Here is a 12347-nt window from a genome sequence, read left to right as displayed (position 1 = left end):
AATCCCATCCTCGTCGCCACTGTAATGTAGTGGGTCTGACGCAAGGAAGAGACGCCAGCCGGAGTACGTGTTCAGCTCTTTATTGGGGGGGTAGCGTACTGCCAGAACAAGGGCTACCTGGCCTCCTTAAATACCCAGCCAGGTAGGCGACCAGCCAATAGGGTTGGCCCTAGGTTTCCCGCCAAAACTAGGTTTTCCACCAAAACCGTCCAGGCCAACGCCCCCTGGTGGCTGTTGCTATGCAGATGACATAACAGAGAGAAGCAACCTAGAAATAAGGAGAAATTTTCTGACAGTGAGAACAATTAATTAGTGGAACAGCTTGCCTTCAGAAGTCGTGGGTGCTCCATCACTGGAGGTTTTAAAGAAGAGATTGGACAATCATTTGTTGGAAATGGTATAGGTCTCCTGTTTGAGCAGGGGGTTGGACTAGAAGACCTCCAAGGTCCCTTCTAACTCTGTTATTCAGTTATTCTATTTGGGCAACGTCTTATGCGGTGGCTAGACTATCATTTTGCTACATTATCCAAGTTTCTTTTTGGCTTTATCTTTATTCTGGGCTTTTAAACTTTTCTGTCAGATATCAAATATCTTCCATTGTTTCACTGACTAACCCTGGTATTGTTTCTTTCATTTTATAAACTCTATAAAAAGGACATTGAAAGTTATATACAAGTTAAATACAAGTAGAACTTCTTTTTATTTATACAAGCAAACAGTGTAATATGTAACCAACCTCAAATGCCTGAATAATAAATTGAACTAAGAATACAAGTAGTGTCTTGCTATATTAGATCAAATATCTATTTACCCATGGTGGCTGAGAAAAGCTTGTAAGCCAAGATATGAACATAACAACTTTTTAAAAATACATCAATAACCATATTGCTTCTGATCCAATTAGCATGACTGGAAATGTATCCTACACAAATTTACTTCATCTCTTTTAAAGCATTTCAGTTGTGCAGCACAACGGTCCGTCACTGTCTCTACTTAATGATGCACTGCATGAAGCATGTTCCTTTTTATCATCTGTCATTCATCCTTGATAGATGATTGCAGGTTCTTAAGCAGAAGTTTATTCATTCTTATTTACACATTATATAATTATATTTATTTGCTTTTTTCAGTTAAAGAGCCCTAAATGCTAAAGAGCTCTTGACAAGTTTTACATGTATTTCCCAGCCTAATATACTTTTTGAGCTATAATTTTAAAGATTGATTACACATGCTTGGCCTTGTAACAGAAGTGTACAATCTGTGTAAAGGTGGTATATTCTGAGCTTTTAAGTATCTGCTTAAGATAATTACGATCACCAATCCCAGATTTTTTCAAGTGGAGCTGTTCTGTGGAACACCAAATCATGATTTCACGCACTAGTAGGTGTGGAGGGAGGAAGATGGTCTTCTCACTTTTTCTCTGTCTGTAGCTACATTATTTCTCCCATTTCAGAAAATCCCTCAATGCTATGAAACAAATGATCATGGGTCACGGGGACTGAATAGAAAGAGAAAAATTTGGGAAGACAGACCTTTTCTTTATTCAGCCAGGAAAAAAGCTCTCTCTCTCTCTCTCTCTCTCTCTCTCTCTCTCTCTCTCTCACACACACACACACACACACACACACAAACACACACCACACAGATACACATTGAAGAAGCAAATCTTTGGCAGACTTTTTGCTGAATCTAACCTACTGAGCTTATATAAAATAATGAGAAAATGTATTTCATTTGCTCTATAGTTTCAAGTACACTTTTTAAAAACAGAATATTATCTACATAGAATGTATCACACTGAATGTAATAATCCAACACTTGGTCAGGTTATGTTATAAAAAAGCACATAATACATTCCTGCTCTTTCAAGCTTCAATCTATCTCTTCTATTAGCAGAACTGGAGGTTGCAATTTTCCTTCTTCTCATACCTCCCCCCACATTTGCTATATAATGATGGAAAATCCTTGAGAACAAAGCAAACTACAGGAGAGAAAGGATGGAAAAAGCACCGAAAAAGCAGTTAATTTCATGTGATATGGCATAATTTCTGAAAACTACAATCTAATAAACGTTGAGTTGAAAAAATATGTTGTTAGAACAAACACAACAATAAATGGCACAGGAACATTTGGAATATTGTACCCTATGCATTTCCTCCCAAAAGGTTTATAAATGACACATCTGCTCTAAGTGTCTTTCCCTATTTGTATAGGTGTGCTCAAGCATCTGTGAGCCAATCTTGCAAGAAATGTCTTCAATTTCTAAATTCTATTTTCAAGCATATTCATAATCCCCTTTATTACAAGTGTAATATTGGCAAATAGGCCCTGGTGAACATTGTGATGTGGGTAAAGGAATATATGTCTGCAAGCAAATTTAGCTGGAAATAACTGTTACTGAACCTATATAAGGTTTACACTAAGTAGACATAAGCTTGTATTTTAAATGTTGGGTCATTGTTTCATGACTCCAGTATACGTTTGTGTGAACAGAAATCCCTGGAGGACTGTGTATGAGTAACAGGCATCCCTTATTTAATAAAACCTTATGCTTTTGCATTTAGTGTAATTTCTTCACATTTATTTGTATGCTAAAACAAAACCCCAACATATTTTTTTTAAAAAAATTAAAGGATCCATTGGGGAGCAGCACTAAATCTTAGTCTAGGAAATCACATCTGCTTCCAAATTGGCTTTATTTTGATACAAGATTTAATTTTTTTAATGCAAAACTGCAGCATAGAAACACACACATATATTAGGAAAAAATATTTGCTCCTTGGGTACATTGGATAAAAGAAATCAATAATAAGTTCTAGAGCAATTCAAAGCTACTCATCACACTATACTTTTGGAAAACTGAACTATGCCAGCAAAACAGATTTCAGCCCCAGACTATGACTCAGAAAAGTAACAGTAAGAAGAGTTCTTTCAAGATTATGATTCCACAATTCCATACCTGTCTCATTCACAGATATTAATGGGTGGCAGAGTGTGAGATATGCAATCTTTAAATGCAGCCCATCTGTCTTTCATCTCTTTCCTTTCATATAAACTCCATTAAAGAAGAAAAGATGGAATAGCTGTGTACGTTTTTTTGTCGTTGTTACATTAGAAACCATCAGACTCCTGAAGCTCTGAAAAAGGACTCAGAAACTTGAGAACTTTGGATTCCCCAATGAAGCAAGATTGAAAACCAAAATATATCAGGTGCTGGCTGGGAAAACAAAAGCAACAAACCTGATATCAATAAATGTTCCATGAAAGATTAAGTTAGATATTTATGCCAGGTCTTTTGATTGAAAGGTCTGTTCCTCATGTGACTACTGAGCTGAATGTAAAAGAAAGGTATTGCATGTGTAGTAAAAATATAATTAAAACAAACATGTGGAACCAGGAACCACAATAAGTTTTGTTTGCCAGAATTATGCAGAAAGGATAGTCTCTGGGCTCAGTATTAAAATATGTGAAGAACAATATTATTTTTATAAGGCAAATGATTAATTATTACAAAGGTTACATTTGCTTTGTATTTTCAGTGTATCAATATGAACATTTGTTATTAATTTTAAATAAGAGTCACTCTGGTAATAATTCTTATCTTTATTTCAGACAAAATTTTACAGGAGTCTCTTGGATCTCAATTATAGATTGGTAACTTGGTAGAGGAAAATTCAATTCAGTTCTGCTGTATGCTATATCCTGCTTAATGCTGTGGCAGAGATTCAGAAAGAGAAAAAATGCACTGTTAAATTTTGACAAATCCTTTAATTTCTCCAGATTATTAGATAATCAATATTAGGCTTGGAATGTTGTCTTTTCCCCTCAAAGTTCCATTGTTTCTAAATGTTACCATCTGGTATTCTGTATTTAAACATTTAAGTGCTGCATAAACATTATACTGAAGCAATTAAGTTAAAAACTTGCATAGTTAATGTAGCCTTCTGAATAAATTATTCTGTTCCTTATCAAAGTCCCAGAATTGTAGTAAGGCAGAAATGTAAAACTCGCGACATCAGGTGACATCGCACGATGTAGCGGGACTATTTTGCCATTGCTGGCAATGAGGTGGGTGCTGCTTCTGCGTGATGCGTCTGGCCTGCGGGCCAGCAGTTTGACACCCCTACACTAAGGGAATAAAATAAGGGGAATGGTTTAGGAATAGCATTTTTAAAATTACAAACAATATATTCATTATTCCTTTGTAATTCCCAAATACCAAAAATCATGACCATCAAGATTAAAATATTACAGGATGTGGCTTTTGAAATGCAGTAATATTAATAATGTTTGCTATAACATTCCTTCAATAAAATTGAATAATCCTAAAAATGCTATCTAGGAAACTTCTGAATCTAGAATTATATTTTCCAATGTACAAGATGCTTAAGTAAAATGTTATCCTTTCTATCGTGACATACTAACCTAAAATGAGTTGTAGAATACAACTCACCTAAAAACCGTTTTTAAAATTTATTTGTACTTTCATAAAGACAAACCAGGCTTAACTTATTTAGGAAATTATATATTTTAGAATTAGGGCTATTATTAGCCAATTATCATACTATAGTCCATGATCTACAATCATAATTGACCCCAAAATTAATCAAATGCGGGGCAGTTGCTGAGTGCCCAAAATGTGGTCACATGACTGGGGAGATGGCCATTGGAACTTCAAATCCAGGTCATAAGTACATTTTTGGTGTCTGTCATAACTTCGACAAAGCAACCAGCCATACATTAAGAACTGCTTGTATTCTAACATTAAAAGTAATTCTACTAATAAAAAAAGGTATTTATGTGAGGCAAAAATTAAGACTAAGGAAAGTCTTAATTGAAAGTGAAAATTAAAAGATTTTCACAGTACTGAAAATATTTACTTGCTTAATTATTGTATTCAATTTTTTTGAATCCAGATTTAGAATAAATTGAGGCTTCTTTGTCTTTTAAATGTGAATAAACGGAACACATTGTTTACGTCTGCTGTCTGGTGTGCATTTTATTTACAGTAAACTTCATGATTGTCTGTCATGAAGAGCAGTTCTTCTATAGTTTATGTACAAGAATGAAGCTTTGTAAGATAGTTTACAGTGGCCATAATTGAGTGATAATTTCTGGGTTTAGTAACATTTTTATTCAAACACAGACTTTCCTTTGCTGAGAAAGCAAATCTGGAAACCTATCATTAAGTATAATATCTCCCCTCACTCCTCTTAACTAGACTGATAAACTATGATTACCTGCACAGGTTCCAGTTCTAGCCAAGATAATAAAAACACAAGCTATACGTGGTGACTTTACAACAAATCTCCTACCTATTATATCTGAATCCTACCAATGGATATAAAAATGCATTTTGCATAATTGCACTGCAATGAATGTTTTGTTGCTTACTGCTTCCCACCACCACTCTACCTCTGGATATTAATGAGATTATCTTAAAATACAAATTTCATAACCTGTCTTTTTCCAAATCTGGAATAATATTTTTCTAGGAAATTTCACAGCTTCCAGCTTTGATTGTTCACAAATTGGAAAGATGTTGAATGATGTGATATGTTTATTCAAACTGGACCAGTGTAAACCCAAACGAATTTTATTAATGCTTTTCTTAGGGTTATAAGCTCTTGCTTTTAGGTAAGTCAAAATTAAGCATATGAACCATAGAAATTGTTTCTCAAAAACGTTACTTACGCATTCTGATGATGTCACAACAACTATGGAAGTCCACTGGAGCATGCAGTCACCCTCTGCAGAGTCAGGAGAATTAACAAAAGGTGGGATTGGAAGCACACTTTGAGTTTGTCACTTGAAGAGTGTTTTAGTATATTGTGCCATTTTGCAAAATTATATTTTTCTTATAGTTAAATCCATAGTAAGCACTTTGTGAAACACCACAATATACTAAAAACAGTACTCACCTGGACCTTTGTCCTCTGGGTCCAGATTTCAGTGGATTTCCAGAGTTGCTGTGATATTATCAGCACAGACCATGATGTCTAGATCATTTACTTCAGACTATGTTACTAGATGTTCAAAGTAGGACTGAGGAGGGCCCAGTGCTTTTTTTTTGTAAAAGAAAAAGGTGCCAGAACTCACACATGTCATACAACCCGCCTTGCCTACCCTACAAGGTTCTATCCAAAAAAGGTGCCGGAACTCCGTTCTGAGCATTCTATGAGAAAAAAAGCCCTGGGAGGGCCTATAAAAAATGAAAAAAGATGCATTTCAAACTAATCATGAACTAACTTAGTTCCATTAGTCCTTTTGAACAACCTCTTTTAGAACTAATTAATTTCTGCAACAGGACACACGTTCACAAGGAGCAGCCTTATTTTGTAAAAGCATAGAATTAAAACACGTAACTCTGCAGAACAGAAAGCAGGGATCTAACCTAAGATTTTAGATTTTAATATATGTTCATTCGGAAATATATATCCTAAGCCATCTAAAAATATGCGGAAAACCTGAAGCTTCTCAGCTATTGCTGAATTTTAATTCTTGTCAACCATGGCCAGCAAGATAATGATTGCTGAAGTTAGGAATTATGTTCAGGCTAACATATGTAGAGACAGGTTGTTCATTCCTTATCTAAAGTCTATGCAGTCCACAGAGACAGTTTTGAAAGAAAACAGAGAAGTGCCTTCTTAAGGTACCCACTAGACTGGTACTACATATTGTGAGTTTTATAAATTCTTGAATATTTTCAGTCCATTCTCCCAGCCCCTTTAGCGATAAGAAAGATAAGACAAACTTTTTGCATATCTCTCATAATCTTTATATTTCACCTTTCCTTCCAATGCTGCTCTACAAATGGGACTTTGCACAGACACAAATGGCAACTACCTACCTCTCATCTGGCTGTCACTATTATTCCACTGCTTACTGATGAATAACAGATGTATCCCTCAAATGGCTGTTATCCTATAAAGAGTAATGACTATCATCTAGCTTGCATCATTTTCAAATTCACTTTCTTTTTTTATTGAAAAGTTTTACAAAAACAAAGTTTTACCCCCAAATCTCCCCCACCCCAAAACCACCCACTTCCCCCCCACACTTCCCAGAGCTAAATACAGGATTATAGTTATAATAATCATATTCTAAATAAAAATTATGCAAATATACAATTAACCAAATTCCTAATGTGCTTTAACTCCCCTTTAACATAACTACAATCAAAGTACCAATAACAATATCCCACTAAAATCTACTCATCAGCTAAATGGAACTTTTTAATCCCATATTTGTTCTAAATATAATCTATCCATCTCCTCCAAACTGAAACATATCTTTCCTGTGAATAATCCTTCAAATACACAAAAATCTTAGACATCTTAGTATAATGGACAAACTGTAATTCTATTTACAGAAATAAAACCCTGTATATTAGAATTAATGAGAGGTAGAGAGTGGGGTAGAGTAGAGAGCATTTATAGTAAAGAATCTTACTGAACTAGCCAGCTCAAACAGCATCCTCTTTAGCTGAACGTTTCCAAAAATATTCTTTTTGCAACTGCCTCTAAACAAAATCCAATCCCTAAATACATTTACACACGTACAAATCATACTGTCATTATTTCTAATTATTCTAATGAAGGAGACTCAGTTTTCAGAAGGACAAAATAATTGTGGTCTATTTAACCAATTCTTTGCTTATTGTCTCTCTTTTGCAAATTCTCCTACTTGGACGGGATTGATGTCAGCTCTTTAAAATAGATCAGGTCAAGAAAGATACATTACAAGGATTCCACAAATACAATTGTGCTTGATTGTTGTAGGGCATAATAGTAGACTCTGGAAAGACTGCCAGTTTCCCGCTTCTCATTTTAATACCAATCAGAATCAAAGTGTAGTTATCATCTCTTTCTCATGTACCTTCTTTCCCCAGAACAAAACGGTCATTTCATTTCTCTTAAGTTCTCTTACAAACTCCTGCACTCCTTTGTCAAAAGTATCTCTGCACTCCTCTCTACCTACCTATTGAATGACCAATGCTATGAAGTCTTTGGAAAGTCTATGCTAGAGGTCCCCAATCTTTTGGGAACCAGGGACCAGTTCCGTGGAGAGAGGTTTTTTCACGGACCGGAGGGTGCGTGGTTTTGTGTGCTGCCTGCATCCAGCAGATGGGGCTTTGTTTGTGCGGACTGGTTGCTGGCATGCCGCGGGCTGGTACTGGTTCACGGACTGGGGGTTGGGGCCCCCTTGTCTATGCTACAGCTATAGATATTAGAAATCACTGGATGTGATCTAAGTAAGCTTAATTTCTTCTATGAACAGGATTTCATAGAAGAAATGGATGCTTTGCATTTTGTTTCCATTCTTAGTCTTTGACTAAAGATAAACTAATTAAAAACATATTTTATGTTAGTGAGTTCCAAATATAGTAAGCCAATCCACGAGCAACTGGAGTTGCTCTAATTAAATTTTCCAGCAAAGATTTCTGACTGTATGCTGATATCAGATGGTGGAATTCATTAAAAGTTCCCTAATAAGAATGAATTATCCCATAAAAGCATAGAATGATTTTAGAGGAAGTACATTAGACACTGTGGTAACATATTCAAAGATTTTTGCTGGAATTGTAGGATCAAGCAAACTGAGCACCAAAGGTAAGTCAAGGTCATCTAAGCCAACCCACTAAAAAGAGGAGCCCATAAGAACAGCAATAATTGCACCAGAAATCTTTTCTGAATTGTATGCCCTTAATAATCTTGGGGTTTGCTCCCTTAAGATTTCACATTTAAGTAACTTCCTTCTCTGTAATTTAGATCTTTATTTAGCTCTCAAAGTAAGCATTATGCTTTAAGTAGGTACAGTATTTATCTTTTGGAATCAGATCCAGTTGCCAGTAGCAACCAAAGCTTGAAGGAAACCTTATTTTCATTTGGTAGTCCTTAAGTAGATCCAAAGGGCCAATTATATGCCAATTACAGGAGGTGGGTCTTCAACTTAAAACATGTTCAAGGGAAGCCTATTGTCAGAATCCATTTATATCACATTCATAAATGTATGTTTAAAATATTGTGCCTCCCCCTGGATTCTGCCATCTTCCGAAGGGGAAGGAGAAGAGGTATATTCAGCCTGCCTGTAGGCTATCTTCAAAGACCAAGGAAAACCTTTTGAACTGGGGACAACAAGGGGTAGGGTTAGGGAAGAAGGGATCTGGGCTGTATCTCCATTTGAAACTGAAAGGAAGAAAGCAATAGCAATAAAAAGCATGAGAAGATTACCCTTTCCCACGGAAGGGCCTGACACCTACAGTAAGTTTAATTAATGTGAGTCTGACCACCCCTCACTCTTCTCTTCGTTAAACTACACATACCCAATTCCAGCAACTGTTCCCTATATGTTTTAGCCTCCAGCCCCCTAATCATCTTTCTTGCTCTTCTCTGTACCCTTTCTAGAGTCTCGACATCTTTTTTACATCGTGGTGACCAAAACTGGATGCAGTATTCCAGGTGTGGCCTTACCAAAACTGGATGCAGTATTCCAGGTGTCGCCTTACCAAAGCATTGTAAAGTGGTATTAGTATTTCACTTGATCTTGATTCTATCCCTCTGTTAATGCAGCCTAGCACTGTGTTGGCTTTTTTGGCAGCTGCAGCACACTGCTGGCTAATATTGAAGTGATTGTCCACTAGGACTCCGAGATCCCTTTCACAGTTACTACTATTGAGCAAGGTACCACCTATACTATACCTGTGCATTTGATTTTTCCTGCCTAAATGTAGAACCTTAATTTTTTCACCATTGAATTTTATTTTGTTAGATAGCGCCCAGTGTTTGAGTCTGTCCAGATCCTTCTGTATCTTAAGCCTATCTTCTGGAGTGTTGGCTATTCCTGCCAGCTTGGTGTTGTCTGCAAATTTGATGAGTTCCCCATCTATCCCCTCATCCAAATTGTTAATGAAGATATTGAAGAGCACTGGGCCCAGAACAGAGCACTGGGGCACCCCACTACACACTTCCTTCCATGTAGACGCAGTTCCATTGAGGACCACACTCTGAGTACGGCCTGTCAGCCAGCTACGAATCCATCTGGTGGTGATGCTATCTAACCCACATTTTTCTATCTTATCAAGTAGTAGGTTGTGATCTACTTTATCAAATGCCTTACTGAAGTCCAAGTAAATTATATCTACAGCATTCCTCTGGTCCACTAATTTTGTCACTTGGTCAAAGAATGTAATAAGATTTGTCTGGCATGATCTGTTTTTGACAAACCCATGTTGACTTTTACTGATGACTTTGTTTGCATCAAGGTTGAGGTCAGGCTGATAGGTCTGTAGTTTCCTGGATCTAATTTTTTCCCTTTTTTGAATATGGGAACTACATCAGCTCTCTTCCAGTCCTCTGGTAGTTCCCCAGTGCTCCAGGATCTCTGAAAAATATAGCTCAGTGGTTCTGAGATCACGTCTGCCAGTTCCTTGAGAACTCTGGTCCTGGTGATTTGAACTCATCTAGGCTGGACAGGTGTTCACTTACCATTTTTTTGCCTATCTTAACTTGCATTTCTATTCTGTTTTTTATGGCACTGGATTTGGTAGGTTGGACTGTTTTTTCCCTTTGTGTAAAGACAGATGCAAAAAACGAATTAAATAGTTCTGCTTTCTCCCTATTGCTTGTCACCTTCTTGCCATTTTCCCCCACTAATGGACCAATCATTTCCTTAATTTTTTCTTGTTTTTTATATAATAATAATAATAATTTAATTTCTATACCGCCCTTCTCCCGAAGGACTCAGGGCAGTGTACAGGGCAATACAATAAAAAATACAATGTACAAAATTTAAGAAAGAATTAAATAGTGTAGCCCAAATTACAATAAAAATTAATAAAATTAATATTAAAATACCCCACTCCCATCAGACCAGGCCGGCTTGTTCAAATAAGTTTTTAGGTCACGACGGAAGGAGCGAAGGTCAGGAGCCATCCGGAGCTCAACCGGTAAACGGTTCCAATGGTCTGGCGCGCCCACAGAGAACGCCCTCCCCCTGGGGACCGCCAGTCGACACTCTATGACCGACGGCACCCTGAGGAGGCCCTCTCTGTGGGAGCGCACTGGACGAAGGGAAGTTGATGCCGGCAGCAGGTGCTCCCGTAGGTAGTCCGGACCCGTGCCATTTAGGGCTTTATAGGTCATTACCAGCACCTTGAATCTCACCCGGAGGGCAACCGGAAGCCAATGCAGCTTGTGGAGGTGTTACATGGGAGCATCGGGAAGCCCCCACCACCACTCGCGCGGCCGCATTCTGCACCAGCTGAAGCCTCCGAGTAGTCCTCAAGGGCAGCCCCATGTAGAGAGCATTGCAGTAGTCTAAACGAGAGGTCACGAGCGCATGAGTGACCGTACGCAAGGCATCCCGGTCCAGATAGGGCTGCAACTGGCGCACCAGGCGAACCTGGGCGAAGGCCCCCCCCAGTCACAGCTCCTATATAATCTTCCAAGGAGAGCTGTGAATGTAGGAGGACACCCAAGTTGCGAGCCCTATCTACGGGAGGTAATATCTCACCCCCCATGATTAGAGATGGAATAATCTGAATTTCCCGAGATGCCGGCACATACAACCACTCAAACTTGTCGGGATTGAGCCGAAGCCTGTTCCTCCCCATCCAGACCCAAACCGCCTCCAGGCAACGGGACATCACATCGAGGGCATCACTGGGGTGGTTTGGGGTAGAGATGAAAAGCTGGGTATCATCAGCATATTGATGATACCCAACCCCAAAACCACGAATGATCTCACCCAGTGGCTTCATATAGATGTTGAACAGGAGAGGCGAGAGGACCGACCCCTGAGGAACTCCACAAACGAGAGGCCTCAAGGTCGACCTCTGCCCTCCTGCCAACACCGACTGCGAACGTCCCAGGAGGTAGGAGGAGAACCACCGTAAAATGGTGCCTCCCACTCCCAACCCCCTGAGACGCCGCAGTAAGATACCATGGTCAATGGTATCGAAAGCCGCTGAGAGGTCTAATAGGACTAGGACAGAGGAACAACCCCTGTCCCGAGCCCGCCAGATATCATTCACCAGAAGCATTTTTTGTTATTTTTGACTTTGGTCGCAAGCCTTAGTTCATTTTGAGCCTTAGCTTTCCTCACTTCATCTTTACAGGCACAGGCTATTTGCTGACATTTCTATGCATCTTTGAAATAACTTAGTTACTCTGGATAGATGAGCAATGTACAGTGGTACCTTCGAACTCAACTGCTTTGAAACTCATCAAATTTGGTACTCAATATATTCTGACCCCAAAATTTTGTCAATACTCATTGTTTGTTTGGTACATTTGATTGTTTGTCAGTGTCACCTGCCTTGTGACTCACTACATTATTCCTTATGG

At 38.3% G+C, this 12347-nt stretch overlaps 1 protein-coding gene across 1 annotated transcript in view; it reads right to left on the bottom strand.

The window, feature by feature from the left end:
- The window catches only part of KCNQ5 (potassium voltage-gated channel subfamily Q member 5), a gene marked incomplete at its 5' end in the record, with an annotated part of 363603 nt that overhangs the window by 266116 nt on the left and 85140 nt on the right, over nucleotides 1–12347 (bottom strand). The gene's annotated exons all lie outside the window — the stretch shown is intronic.

The sequence above is a fragment of the Vipera ursinii genome (assembly GCF_947247035.1).
Source record: "Vipera ursinii genome assembly, chromosome: 1".
Lineage (NCBI taxonomy): Eukaryota > Metazoa > Chordata > Lepidosauria > Squamata > Viperidae > Vipera > Vipera ursinii.
This window is presented reverse-complemented; position numbering and strand designations above follow the sequence as displayed.